General features: G+C 44.3%; 1 protein-coding gene across 7 annotated transcripts in view; it reads left to right on the top strand.

Annotated features, from left to right (window-relative positions):
* Positions 1 to 13,814, top strand: part of CSPG5 (chondroitin sulfate proteoglycan 5) — a 229,490-nt gene that overhangs the window by 121,304 nt on the left and 94,372 nt on the right. The gene's annotated exons all lie outside the window — the stretch shown is intronic.

Genomic DNA, 13,814 nt, shown 5'->3' on the forward strand with positions numbered 1-13,814 from the left:
ATACAGATCTAGGCCAGAGGATGGGCCACAGCAATAGTTCTGGTGTAGCCAACTTAGCCAGCCCTTTGTCTCTTATTATGGCAGCAAGTCTATCCATCTCCCCCATATCTTTCCAAATTTTCGGGGGCTACCCCTAGATTCGTAGATCACTTTTTCTTGGGTTGCGCACCAGTCGACCCCTTTTCTCCATTTTTGGAGTGATGGGCCCTCGGGGGAGATCCAGGTCGCGGCTATATCTCTCTTGGCGATCAACAGGGCCATGGCCACCAGAGCCCGGTGAGCGCGTGTTCCCCCCATGTCCTCCATCACTCCCAGTAGGACCAGTTTTGCAGATCTTTGTATTTCATAACCCAAGACTTTCCCCAGTTTGTGGAGCACTGAGCCCCAGTAGGGCTGTATCACTCGACAGGACCAGACCATATGGAAAAAATCGGCAGACACGGTCAAGCATCGTGGGCATTGGGCAGAGGGTCGAAGCCCCGCGCGGTGTAACCTGGCAGGAGATAAGTATGCGCTGTGTAGGTAATAGAATTGCACTGCGCGGAGCTTAGCCGACACCGCCAATGACCTGGCTGCCATCATGGCTTCTTCCATTCTGTGTCTTCTAGGGCACCCAACCATAACTTCCATCTAGATCTGATGGGGTTCAAATCTCCTAGAGCGTTATTGATCAGCGTTTTGTAGATTTGGGAGACACCCTTCCCACCCAGGTTTCCCATGAGTAGTTTGGCCTCTAGCGGGTTAAACTCTGGCAGAGAGCCTATTGTTGGTATGTGGGTTCTTAAAGCGTGTCTGAGTTGGAGATATCTGAAGAATTGTGTTTGGGCTAGTTGGAAGTCCTCCCTCAAGTCTTGGAAGGATTTCATATTTTCCCCTGACCACACATCTCCCACCAGGGAGATGCCCACCAAATCCCATTCCATAAATCCCTCCAATGCCGCAGTCGCACTTAGCCATTTCCCTCTCCACAGTGGTGTCTGACGGGTAACGATGGCGTTCCAGTGGGTGAATCTTTGGGCAGCACGCCATGCCAGAAAAACCGCCCTGGTAACCTCCCCATTCCTTGGGGTAGGGGATTCCCATACATTATGTCTAGAAGGCGTGGGAATCCCAGGAGTTCCAGCTCCACCCGGTAAGCTGGGTATCCCCAGCCCACATTAAACCAATCGTGGATCACTATTAGTTGGGAGGCCAGATAATACAGGTAGGGGTCCAAGGCACCCAAGCCTCCATCATATATCCCTCGTCGGCAGTGTTGGGCCGCCACTCGATGTCTGGCACCTCTCCAGAGAAACAACCCTGTGGCACTTTCAAGAGCTCTAAACCAGGAGCGGGGGATGAGTAGAGGGAAATTTTGAAAGGTGTATAAGAGCCTCGGCTGGATCATCATTTTATATAGAGCCACTCGACCCATTATGTTTACCGGCAGAGTCTGCCATGTCTGAAGGTCTACTTTGATGCGTGACAACAATGGTGTCAGGTTTTTGGCCCAAGTCAATTCCGGCAGCAGAGACACCCAGATAACCAGGTAGTTGAAGCTTAGCCTGCGCAGTGGTATCTTATCTTGCCAATCAAAGCAGTCCCGGGAGTGTGCAAGCGGGATTAGTATTGATTTGGCAGGGTTCATCTTTAGTCCTGATGTGTCTTAACAGATTGAGGCATCGTGGGCCCGTTATGCTGGGCTCTTCCATGTACAGCAGGACATCATCGGCATAAAGCGCTATTCTATCTTCCTGGGAGTGGCTCCAGTGCCAACCGCAATATATTGAGTCAGATCTGATCATCTGGGCCAGAGGTTCAATGGCCAGGGTAAACAGAAGGGGAGACAGAGGACAGCCCTGCTGTGTGCCCCGATGAACCTCTAGAGTTGAGGACAGGGTCCTGTTAACCTGCACCCGGGCAGTAGGGTTGACGTATAGTGCTTGAACCAAGCGACAAAATCTCGGACCGAGGCCCACCCGTCGGAGTACCAAATGGAGAAACCCCCAATCGACCGAGTCGAATGCCTTTTCGAAATCAATGAGTAAAAGGGCAAGCTCTCGGGGTAAGCGGCCACGTTCAGCTAATGCTATGTGTAACCGATGGATGCAATGCTGAGTACTGTGAGTAGCCATGAATCCTCATTGGTCTGGGTGTATTAGTTGTGGCAGAACCCTTTTGAGACGGGCGGCAAGGATGGTTGCAAAGATTTTAATTTCGGTATTGATCAGTGAGATCGGCCTTTAGTCCGCACAGTGTGTTGAGGGGGGTTGGGTCTTGGGAGCACTACAATGTTGGCAGTGTCTAGTTCCCTGGGGAAGATACCATTGTTGTCTATGTCCATAAAGAGGTTCAGTAGGTGTGGTGTTAATTCTTCTCTGAAGATCTTGTAGTATTCTGAGGGGAGGACGTCGATTCCTGGGGTTTTCCCAGTGCCTAGTGGCCACTTGGATTTCTTCTGCGTCAATGGGTTCATCCAGGGCCCGCGCTTCCGACCCCAAGAACCGTGGGAGGGGGATTTCCTCCAACAACTGGCTGGCCGAGCCCATGTCGACCTGTCCCGACGTCTGATATAGTGTTCGGTAATACGTGGCAAAGGCATTTGCGATTTCTGTGTGATTCACAACAAGGTTGTCTCCTCCATCCCGAATTTCGGGGACAATCCTAGAGGCGTGGTGGTGAGATACCAGCCAGTGCAGCATTTTCCCGATTTTGTCCCCCCACCCGTAGAGTTTCGCCGTGCTTGCCCTCCATAAGTGCTTAGCTGCCTCTATGGATTGGTCTCTTATGTCCTCACGGATTAAGAGTAATTGTTGCGTTGTCTTGTCGTTCGGGCTTATTTAATTTTTGTTTTCAAGGACCTTAGCCCGGAGCTCCAGCTGTTCGATATGTTGAGCCCGCGCGCGCTCCTGGCTCCGTACCAGGCTTTTGGCCCTGCCCCTCAGCACCGCTTTACCCGCCGCCCATAAAGTGCCCGCGGATGTCACCGACCCCTCGTTCAGCTCAAAGTATTCCTGTATTTCTTTGCGCATCTGCTCCACGTAGTTTTGGTCTTGGAGGTACCATGCGTTTAACCGCCACATTGGGCGGATCTGAGATTGTGTGTGACCTACAATGAATCGGAGTGGGGCATGGTCGGAGATTCCCCTTGTCAATATTTCAATGTGGGAGAGGGCTATGCAGTCTGTGCTCGGGAGCAGAACCAGGTCTATCCTGGATTGTGAACCATGAGCGGCTGATGTGTGGGTGAATTGACGCCGCCTTGGGTGCCATATTCGCCAAGCGTCGCAGAGCCCCGTCTTGGAAAACCAACCCCTGAGCCCCGTCACCGCCGTGTGGTCCCCTTTGAAGTTTTTTACATACAAGCTCCCTTGGATAGCCTTTCCGGTTACAACGAATTGTGCCACAAGCAACTGGGTCCACTCTAAACAATTCCTTGAACAACTGCACTCCAGTGTAAAAGTTATCTACATACAAATGGTGACCTTTGTTGAACAGTCATCTACCAAATTCCCACACAATTTTCTCAGTAACTCCAAAAGTGGGAGGACAACCAGGGGGGTCAGTACTGGAATCCCTACCAGTGTAACCACGGAAATGATACACATATCCTGTACTACTTTCAGACAGCATATACAATTTAATTCCACATCGTGCCCTCTTGTTAGGAATGTACTGCTAAAAACCAAACGACCCTTGAAGAGGACCAAAGACTCGTCCACAGCTATTTCTTTGCCTGGAACATAGACCTTTGAAAACCGATCTACAAAATGATTAAGGACAGGCCTAATCTTAAAAAGATGGTCAGAATCAGGGTGATCTTGTGGCAAGGCTAATGCATTGTCAATAAAATGCAGCATCCTAAGAAGAAGCAAATACCGATTACGACTCATTGTTGCAGGAAATGTAGCTGTTGCCATCAAAGGACTAATAGACCAATAAGAAGCCAGTGACAGCTTCCTTATCAACCCCATCAAAAGAGTCAAACCTAAAAACCTTTTCATCTCCCCCAAATTTGTGGGAATCCACTGGGCAGCTCTAGAGTGTGGCCTAAGTCTAGCAGTGTTGTCCCTCAAATACTGCTCAGCATACAAATTAGTCTGCTCAACAATCTCTTCCAAAAACACATCAACCACGAATAACTCAAAGAAATTGAGAGGCAAAACGTTCTCTGTATTGGCTCTACACCCCGGGAGACCAGTAAAGGCAGGCAACTCTGGCTGCTCCATGCTGGGGCACCCCAGAGCTCAGGTCTTCTAACGGGAAACCTTTCAGCCCCAGGTTGCTGCACTATTGGCACATCAGTGTCCTCCTCTGAAACAGGCCCTTCATCTGCACTGAGTGTGGCTTCCTCATCAGAAGATTCCTCTCCGACAGAAATTTCACTTCCAGAATCTCTGACTTCCTCCTATGCCTCAGATGTAGAGTCCGTCTCATAATCATGATCACACAATGACTCAAAAAGCATACCAACCACCTGCTGAGCAGTCATCCTGCGGCTAGCCATGATATTTCCTACGAAAACTACCTGGACAAATGCATCACCAACAACCAGCACTGTGTAAGATAAGTAATAAAGTGTAGCTTTATTAGTAAGAGTTATAAACTCAAAAACTATACTGCTCACTTGCCTGAAAAAGCTTGAATCACCAGCAACTACTCTGCACAGACACAGCAATCACCAATGATATCCCACTAAAAACAAAGAAAGAAAAGCAAATTAGAAATAAGACAACACAAATATCATTGTGCACAAATCTAAGGACAATTTCACACAAACCTGCATTTAGTACACCACCTACAAACATGTCATTCATGCATGGCAACAATACTCCTTTGGAGTAAATTGTTTTTACTTACCTAAAACATGCAACTATGCAAACCGCAGGTCAACCACTGCCAAAACCGCAAGGAGCCACAGCAAAGAAAGCAAAAGCTTTGAACTAGAACAAAAAGGAGGAAAAAAATTATCACAAATGCAAATACTTCGTCAGTTGACAAACATCCCACCATCAAGCATTTAGAAATTGGTGCCTAAGTGGATTCTGCCATAGGGGCTGATGGGCCCACTAACTCACCTGTTTCTCCGTACTCGCACTGGAAGCAAATGGCGACTGGCTACGGGGGGTGGGGGGCCGGTGGGTGGGGGTGGAAGGGGAAGGTCTTCCCCTTCCATCCCCGCCTTGGGGGGTGGGGGGAAACCCCACGGAGGGAGCACTAGCGCTCCCTCCGGGCTCTGGGCCGAGGACGTAATGGTTACGTCCTCGGCACAGGAGCACTGTGCCGCAGGACGTAACCACTACGTCTGCGGCACAGAAGAGGTTAAGAGAGGAACGGAACAGGGAAAGAAACCAAACAAGGAAAACACCCGCCTCCCTTAAGGATAGTCGAAAATTGCTATACAGTCACTTTATATTAAAAAACTCATTCTACACGACATACATATTCCAACCTAAAATAAAAATACATCAACAGATACCCAACTACTGTGAATATGATCTTTTGTTATAATTTCCAAATCGAAATAATTTGATTATATTACATTAATTTCCAGTTGGTCAATGAATACACTTATATTTCTCATGTATCTATCTTATTCTTCCATTACACACCCAGCGTTGGGCCTGCGGGGCCATATATTAGTGTTGCAAAAGGACTAATAGAACTGTGCTGTAATTTGATGAACTTTGACCTACTTTGCTCTCCCGATTCCTCCATCTGCCTTCGTTGGCTTGACTGCAGTTCACTGATTTGCCTGTGTGTCCTTGGGTCTTAATGTTAACATTTTTCAGGCATCCACTTGCCTTATTTCAGTGTCCGCTGATGTGCGGTGTCGCGTAGTCCTGACAACTGACAGGCCGTGTTTTGCTGTCATCTTGCATTTGGTCAGTTTTCGGCTCTGTCACTTCGATTGGGCCGGATTTTCAAATGTCGTCTCTCATTACCGTAGGCTTTCCGACCGCCATCTTTGAACATTTTCTATTTCCGGACGTTTTCATGTTTGCTCTGGGTCTTGTTTTGACGAGAAATGTAATCTGACATGACATTGCTTTCTCAAATTAAATCAGCATGGTTGTCCGCATCGTTTATCACAACCATGTCATATTAGTACTTGAACGAGATTGAGTAAAGCTACCACGTAATACTGACTTTACAGAAATAATCCACGAAGACGCGGACTGGCGCTTGAGGGTGAGATTTCTGAGCAGGCTTTTGGTTATAGCAGTGCTAGAGACTCATTCAGCAGTGCCATCTTAAGAATTTTTGGGGGCTCTGGGAAGACATAAATTGGGGGCCCCTGTTAGGAAAACACTGACATTTATTAAGTAATTCTTTGGTAATTGAACTCCGCATAATCAGAAACTATACTGAATCATATGTTAAATTTTCAGAAACTGGGTCAAATAAAAATAATTAAAATAGGTCTTGCCCAGGACCACAGACATCCTTAAGATGACACAGGAGGAGAGACAAAGAGGTATAGGCAAGCATAGAGAGAGTTTGTTAGCGAGTGAAGTGGACATAGTAGACAGAGGTCAAACTAACTTTTCACTTTCCCACGGTACCGCTTGTAAGGTGGGGGCCCTGGGCAATTGCCTACTTTGTCCATACCTTAAAAAGTCTCAGTCAGCCTCCAGACTGGAAGACAGCACATGACTCTGGGGATGCAAGTATGGAATGCCCACTGGGGCAGGCGGCAAACAACTTGACGCCTGGCATCAGTAGTGTGTTCTTAAACTCATTTATTTATTACTTAGGGTTTATCAGCCAATTCTATTGCGGAGAGAACATAATAAATGTAATAATATTCAGGAGTGTCCCTACATTAAAATATGTTAGCCATTTTCCAGGCTATAGTTCAAACATCCACAGTAAAACGTACTGGTTACTGAACAATTCAGTAAAACACATATTTAAAAGTATGTTAATGACATCATTTCTTGGTGTAAATATTACATTTAGAAATTTATTCTGATAACCACATGGCTAGGGCTAGTGAATTAACTTCTTGAAACTAAAAATATCACTAACGAAAATTTACTAAGGGCAACATAGACCAGAATCTCTTACTAGCAGAATGGTAGCAATCTTCGCCATATCCAGGATTGCATGTCTTTTCAAAATTGGTATGAGACATGCAACAGAGGTGGCATTTAAAGTACAACTCCCTGAGAACCCTGAGAGCATCCTTCTGGGGTGGTTGATTAATGCATAGCAGTCAAACAGTTTGCTTTTGTATGTGTAATAGGCTATTCTGTTAGAATGTGAAAAAACCTTGGCACCTCCATTCAATAAGTGAAGCCGCTGGCCAAGGAGCTTTTTAGACATGGAAAAATGACATAGGCCTTCAGAGATGCGTATCACTTCTTCTCAAAGTTGTGGAAAAGCTCTAAAGATATTACCCTATGAGGGTCACTCTGACCACTCATAAGGAGGGTAATATGCCAACTGAAGCCAAGACCACTCAAGTTATACCTGTCAGTTATCGTAAATCTAGATTGTCTGGGACAGAGTTGATTGGAGGCACATTGCATGCTTATTTGTACTATTTGCTTTATTGAAATGAGCTGTTCTTATCATATTAAATCGTCAGTATTAATGTATTAGCATGTGAAGTTTGACCCTCAGTTAAAAAATGTGGGCATGGCAAAGATATCTGAAATATTCCCTCTCTCTGACCGAGCAGTTATAAATTCTAAATTTCTGATTGTATAATTAATACATTTAGTTCCTTGATACTGGTGGTAGCACATTTGACCCGAATGCATTGACATACATTTCATAAACAAAGAACCCAGAGTTAATTTAAGGTATTGTTCCAATTTTAATCTAATTCCTAAAATAATTATAATTTAAAAGACCTGGGCTTTCCTCTGATTGGTTGCATAGCCCTCAAAGCATTTTTCGGTAACCTTTACATAAACAGACCCTGTACTGCCTGCTTAATGTTCACCAGATTATGTTTATCTGATTTAGCAAGGCGATAGCTTTCTTGTACGAAGGTTTGTTCCTGGAAACTGCTCTGCTTGATTCTTCAGTACATATTATACTCATTGAACATTCGGTGCTCTGGAACCTTCCTAGGAGAACTATAGCCTTACAAGCACTATACGATAAACAAAACTCGACCCTAATGGCTGACCTGGTTTTAACAGAACTCTAAGCTGTATGTCACATCTTTCCTTCAGCTAGCTGTATTTGGTTCTATGCATCCTAAGAGAAAGCCCAGATCATCAGCCCAAGAGGCCCCTTGGCTTTGAGGAACGCCGGTAAGGAATTTACAGAATTCCCACCAAACAACTTACTGAACATAAGGATCTCTGTAGGACGACTTTGGACATTTTTGAAAAATGTTCCTATAGGTCAGCTCTTTTATCTGTGATCTAAGCGCGGTACATGTAAAATGAAACAACCCTAACGTGGCAATCACTTACTTTCCAGCTTGAGCCTACATGTATTGGGCCAAACTATATTTTGTAAACTCTATTGCCATTTATATGCGGATTATTACATTCCATATAGAAATATAAGTCCTCAAGTTGCCCTTACACTTGGATGTCTATCTGATGGTGATGTCTGTATATTGCATTATGTCGCAAACAAACCATTAATGATCCCACTTTCAGTGGATTAGATCCCGGGACTAAGCAGTTTAGTGGATTGGCAATGGACAACTTCAAAATAATTGCATCACAAAATCCAGCTATCTTAAACCAGTCCAATGCATCCAAAAAGCAAGTAAGACTGCCTTATAGTAACTCAACCAGGAATAGTAAAAAGTGTAATATGTTTGCTGGAAAGCAAAACACTGCACCAAAACCCAGACCACCAACATGGTCAGTCAATACCGAGAAGTTATAGCTGGGGGAGCAAACTTAACCAAAAATACACAACCTGTGGAAAATATTACTTTAAATTATCGTCGGGTAATTGAAATGACAATAGATCCATTAGGGAATGTTAAAATAACCCCAACACGGGCGAACATCCAACTGGTTCCTTCACTCCTGTTCAATGAAGAGAACCATCAAGAAAGAAATATGCCTATAAAGACATCCATGGCCGGTCTCGTATCCCTGTGAAACAGATGCTGACCTTTGATTAATCCTTGAGGAATATTCCACCATTCTTTTCCTTGAGTTAGTCTTGCCTTTTACATGTCCACTTTTCCAGGAGATGTGTTTTGTGCTGTGGCCTCCATTACAAGTGCCCTGGTAACCGATGCACTTATCATCGCACCGGATAAAATCCGACAGCGAGGTGTTGGGAAGCTACAGCACATATCAGAATTAAACAGGGTACTGGTATTTAGAGGCCTCAGTGTTTAGATCCCGGTCCTGAATGCCTTTACTTCAGTCCTGTGTATTCTGTGAAATCATGCAGCCACTCAATACAGTAAACAATTGCCACCCTGCTAATGCGGAAAGGGAAAAATCCCTGACACCTTTTCTGTGAAAACTGGCCATGCTGTTAAGCCGAGCCAGCTAGCTCGGTGGACAGCAGGAATCTGTTTGACTTTCTGCAGTGGCGTAAAATTAGCCCCTGCTCCCCTTGAGGTCCGGGGGAGGCCTAGCTCCAGGGGGCCCCATCAGCACAGCCGGCACTGTGCACATGCGGAGGGCACCTGGTCTGACACCTCACGACTGGGTCCGTAGGAATCCCCTCCATGTACGTTGCACGGAAGCCTCCTCAAGTTTTCTTACGCCATACACCTCTTGGTCACAGGTTGATTCCCATGAGTTGATTCAGTCTTTCGTCCTTCTGAGGTTGATAAAATGAGTACCACTGAGTTGGGTGAGAATAAACGTTTGTTATTTCAGCACTAAGTCTCACCGTGAAGGTACGCCTTACAGATACACATGTTTTGTAATGTTGTTCACACCTAACCATGAAAGTATCAAAAATTTATTTATCAGGAGCAAGACATATTTTGCTGTACAGTAGGAACATATTTATTTGGGATACGGGGCAGAAAGCTGATTAGGTAGTTGACACACACCAACGAGGTTAAAGCTGGTTTAAATTGGGAATGTTGCTGCATGCCAAGAAAATGCCAAAAACATTGTAGTACACTTAAATCAAAGCACAGCAACTAAGCAAGAGGTAGAGGTCAAATTCTACCCTATATAGCATATTTATACACAAACATGCATGTGTGCGAGTGCACCCACACACACAGCGATCGATGCAATGATAAATGGAGGAGAGGTGAGAAAGTTGGAAATGAGAACAAGACTTTGATATAATTTGCGTTTAAACAGGAAGAGAAGCAAAATGGAGAGATTACGTTACTAAGAGAGGTGGCATGAAGACAACAGAAGAGCTCCCTGGACCAAGTCTTGGGAGATACCAACTGGCAATGGAGTAGACAGTGACTGAAATGCCAGGCTACTAAAAAGAACCAGTCAGAAAGGTTGGAGAAAACCCATGTGAGGGCGGAACCAGTAATACTGAGGGTCTTTAGGGAGGATAGCACGGTATGCTAATCGACACTGTCAAAGGCTGTTAATAGACCACAGAGTATGAGGATGGATGAAGGGTGGATGTGGTGAACGAAGGTGAAGAAGTTATTTACTTGTGAGATGGCTGTTTCTGTACAATGAAGATGCTGGAAACTGGATTGGAGGGGGTTGAGTAAATTGATAGAGTAAGTGAATTGGGCTGGAGGTTGAAAGCATGGCAGGGGCGTTGCTGGCCAAATGAGGTAAGGATCACGGACAGCAGCCCCAGTAGCCACACTTAACCAAGGAAATATTTCCTAACAACGTCCTGGGTACATGGGAGCAAAAAGGTCCCAGGATACGACTTTGATGTTTATAAAATATTTTCATTGTCCCCACCCACCTTGCGTTACTTCCTGCAGTGATGGTCCATGACCCAAGAGTGATTGTCAGGTGGTCTCTGAGGCCAATACACTTCCCCCTTGAGGGGTCTGTTCTCGGCTGTCTCCAAATGCAGCCTAGCGATGCTTCTTCCTATTCAGTGAAGTTCTGGTATCATTGCATTTTAAATCTAGTTTCCTACATATCAAATCTTGATTTTGTCCACATTCTCTTTGTTTGTAAAGATCTTTTTGTTTGTGTTTGAAGCAAAATTATAGTTTATAATTCACCAGTTTGCTCCTTTCTGACAATCGGTACCATTTAAACGAGAGAGATCATATAGAAGATTGCATATTGAACAGAGGAAGATGTGGATCCCTTGCTGGGGAATCTTTCATTTCTTGGATCTTCCGTGCACTGTTCTGGCTAAGACTGGAAAGCCATGAGTGCATCTATCTGTCTAAGGAGAGACAGTAAGTAGGAGTCAGGCCAGGCAGCTCGTTTCCAGTATTGTACAGTGCTCATCCGTACAAGTGACGTGGTAAAAATGTTTGATCACCATGTTTATTGCCTTAGTGCAGTCTGTATCTGTAAAATGTCCACGGTGGGCTAATTAGAGATTGCCAGAGTGCTATGCCCGGAGAGACAGATTGTGAGTTCATAGTCTTAGTAAGGGCAGAGGCTGGCCTGATTTCACAGACTGGAGGTTGATTAGTTGGTAGTCGGCCAGTAAATAACAGTATTTGCTTGAGATAAGATTATTCTAGTTGTTGGTAAGAAGCACAAAGTAGGGCCCTGGCTCCTAAACCCAAGGCATGGGGACCAAGAGAATGTGGTTCTCTCGGGGGTCCTTGCAGCTGAATGGGCACACTCCCAGACTAGATATGACCATTGTCCCCCATCTTAGTTAAAAAGTAGGAGGGACCTTAGCATGAAAAATAATTACTATTCCTCACTGATGAGTGCCTATATTATTCATCTCTAGAAAAGAGTGTTTAAAGTTCTTCAGAGTGCAAGCATATCATGAGAAGTCATGACAGTGACCAAGGGCTGGTCAGATCAATACTATGCTGAATCAAGCCACTAGTGGGCAGGATCTCCAGGGGACTCTTGGTGGGGTTTATGTCAGAATATTTAATACAGAAATATGAACCTCCACATATAGTGATTCCACAATATCGAATAACAATATAGGGTAGTAGTAGTATAGATTTAACATTCTTAAGCTCACATCTACTTAACTTGATGATATGGTGCGAGCCAGTATATGTGCGGATCCATGTTTGAAACACACTATTTTGGCATCACACCCTCTTAGTACATATGCTATCCCTGCAGCTTGCCAGAGCCAACTGGGGTTGGTGATGATCCCACTCTTTGGGCTCCCATTATATGACAGCGAATGGGTGATACATAGATGGATGCAAGTGCATGGCCAACAACCTTAGTTTGAAGGGACAGGCTGGACGGGGCTTCACTCTGTTGTCAAGGAGTGTATCAGTTTTAGGTCTACTGTAGATATAGGATGTATCCTGGGTTTTCGAACGTCCAAGTCCATGTGAACATGTACAGTAGGAAGTGAGAGGGCAAATTGTCCCCATCTTAGTTAAAAGTAGAAGGGCCCTTAGCATGAAAAATAATCACAATTCATCACTGATGAGTGCCTATATTATTCATCTCTAGAAAAGAGTGTTTAAAGTTCTTCAGAGTGAAAGCATATCATGAGAAGTCATTACAGTGATCAGCAACATTCTTTAGTATGGTGTACTGCTGCTTCTGAGTTCTTTTTTTTATGAAGGAATGAGTTCTTTGAGACATTCAATCGCTATGCAAACAGGTTTATTTTTCAGACCTTGTAGTCTTTTGACAAGCTGGGAGTCAATGAATCAAGTATTCTCTTCCAAAATGAAATGAGTACTTGGACCAGCACGTTATATTATGGAAATTTATTACACAGAAGCTTCTTGGCATTTTAGACACAAGACATGCAATTTAATGAACTCCCACATTACTTGACAGATTTACTTATTGGAAAGCCAAGTCTTCAATACTTTGAAAAAAAGGAGGTGAGATTCAGAACATATGCACAGTCATTGAATGCCAAAGCAAGAATGCAGCAATGGAAAATGCCCTGTCTCCATAAGAGACAGATCAAGATTAGTACTGTGCAGAATAGACTTCTGATTGGCATGTGGCAGTAAAGTGTGGAAAGCAAAAAGTAGGTGTTTTCTGAGTAGATTTGTGCACTATGGTCATTGATTATAAATGTTTCTGTTGAGTATTGACACCCAGTGAAGTAATCTGGGGATTGGCGTAATGTGGTCACTTCTAAGACAGCCTGCAGCCATACGGGCTGCTGCATTCTGCCTTAATTGAAGGCAGGGGATAGGTTTAGCACAGGAGACTACTTAGATTGAGTTTATGTAATCCAGTCTTGCCTGGGCCAATGCATTGACAACTGGGAAATAAAGATGAGTGTCCAAAAAAGGAGGAATTCTTTTCATGATCTTAAGCTTAAACAATCAACAATTGGGCATCCCTGTGGCTTGGAAGTCCTTAGAAAGGGTGATGTCAAGAATAATGTCTAAAATTTCTAATGCCATTTATGGGCTTAGGATGCTGGCTCATAGTTGGAGGCCAGCAGAAGCTGTTTAGGTGTTTGGCTGTGGAAAATGTAAGAATAATCTCAGTGGCTGAGTAACGTGTTTGGAAATTGGTGGACAACAGCCAACGTATGATTGCTAGAGAATTTCTCTCAAATGTAATATGTAGAAGATCATTTTTTTAAACAAGTTTTTTTGCCCACTTGTATGAGTTGGGTCTGGGGCATTCTCAAGGCTGAAATTATATGATTTTGAGACTGGGTACATATATCCTAACCTCTCTATTTAAAGGTTAAAACCACCAACGTTGCTTGCCTTTTTTAATTGCTTGCCTTCCGCTAACATTAAGGAAAGTGAGAGACTCTATTAAAAATAAAAATGAAGGTTGCCTTAGTCCCACAGATGAATT

This window comes from Pleurodeles waltl, chromosome 10 (genome assembly GCF_031143425.1).
Source record: "Pleurodeles waltl isolate 20211129_DDA chromosome 10, aPleWal1.hap1.20221129, whole genome shotgun sequence".
In the NCBI taxonomy this organism is placed as follows: Eukaryota; Metazoa; Chordata; class Amphibia; order Caudata; family Salamandridae; genus Pleurodeles; species Pleurodeles waltl.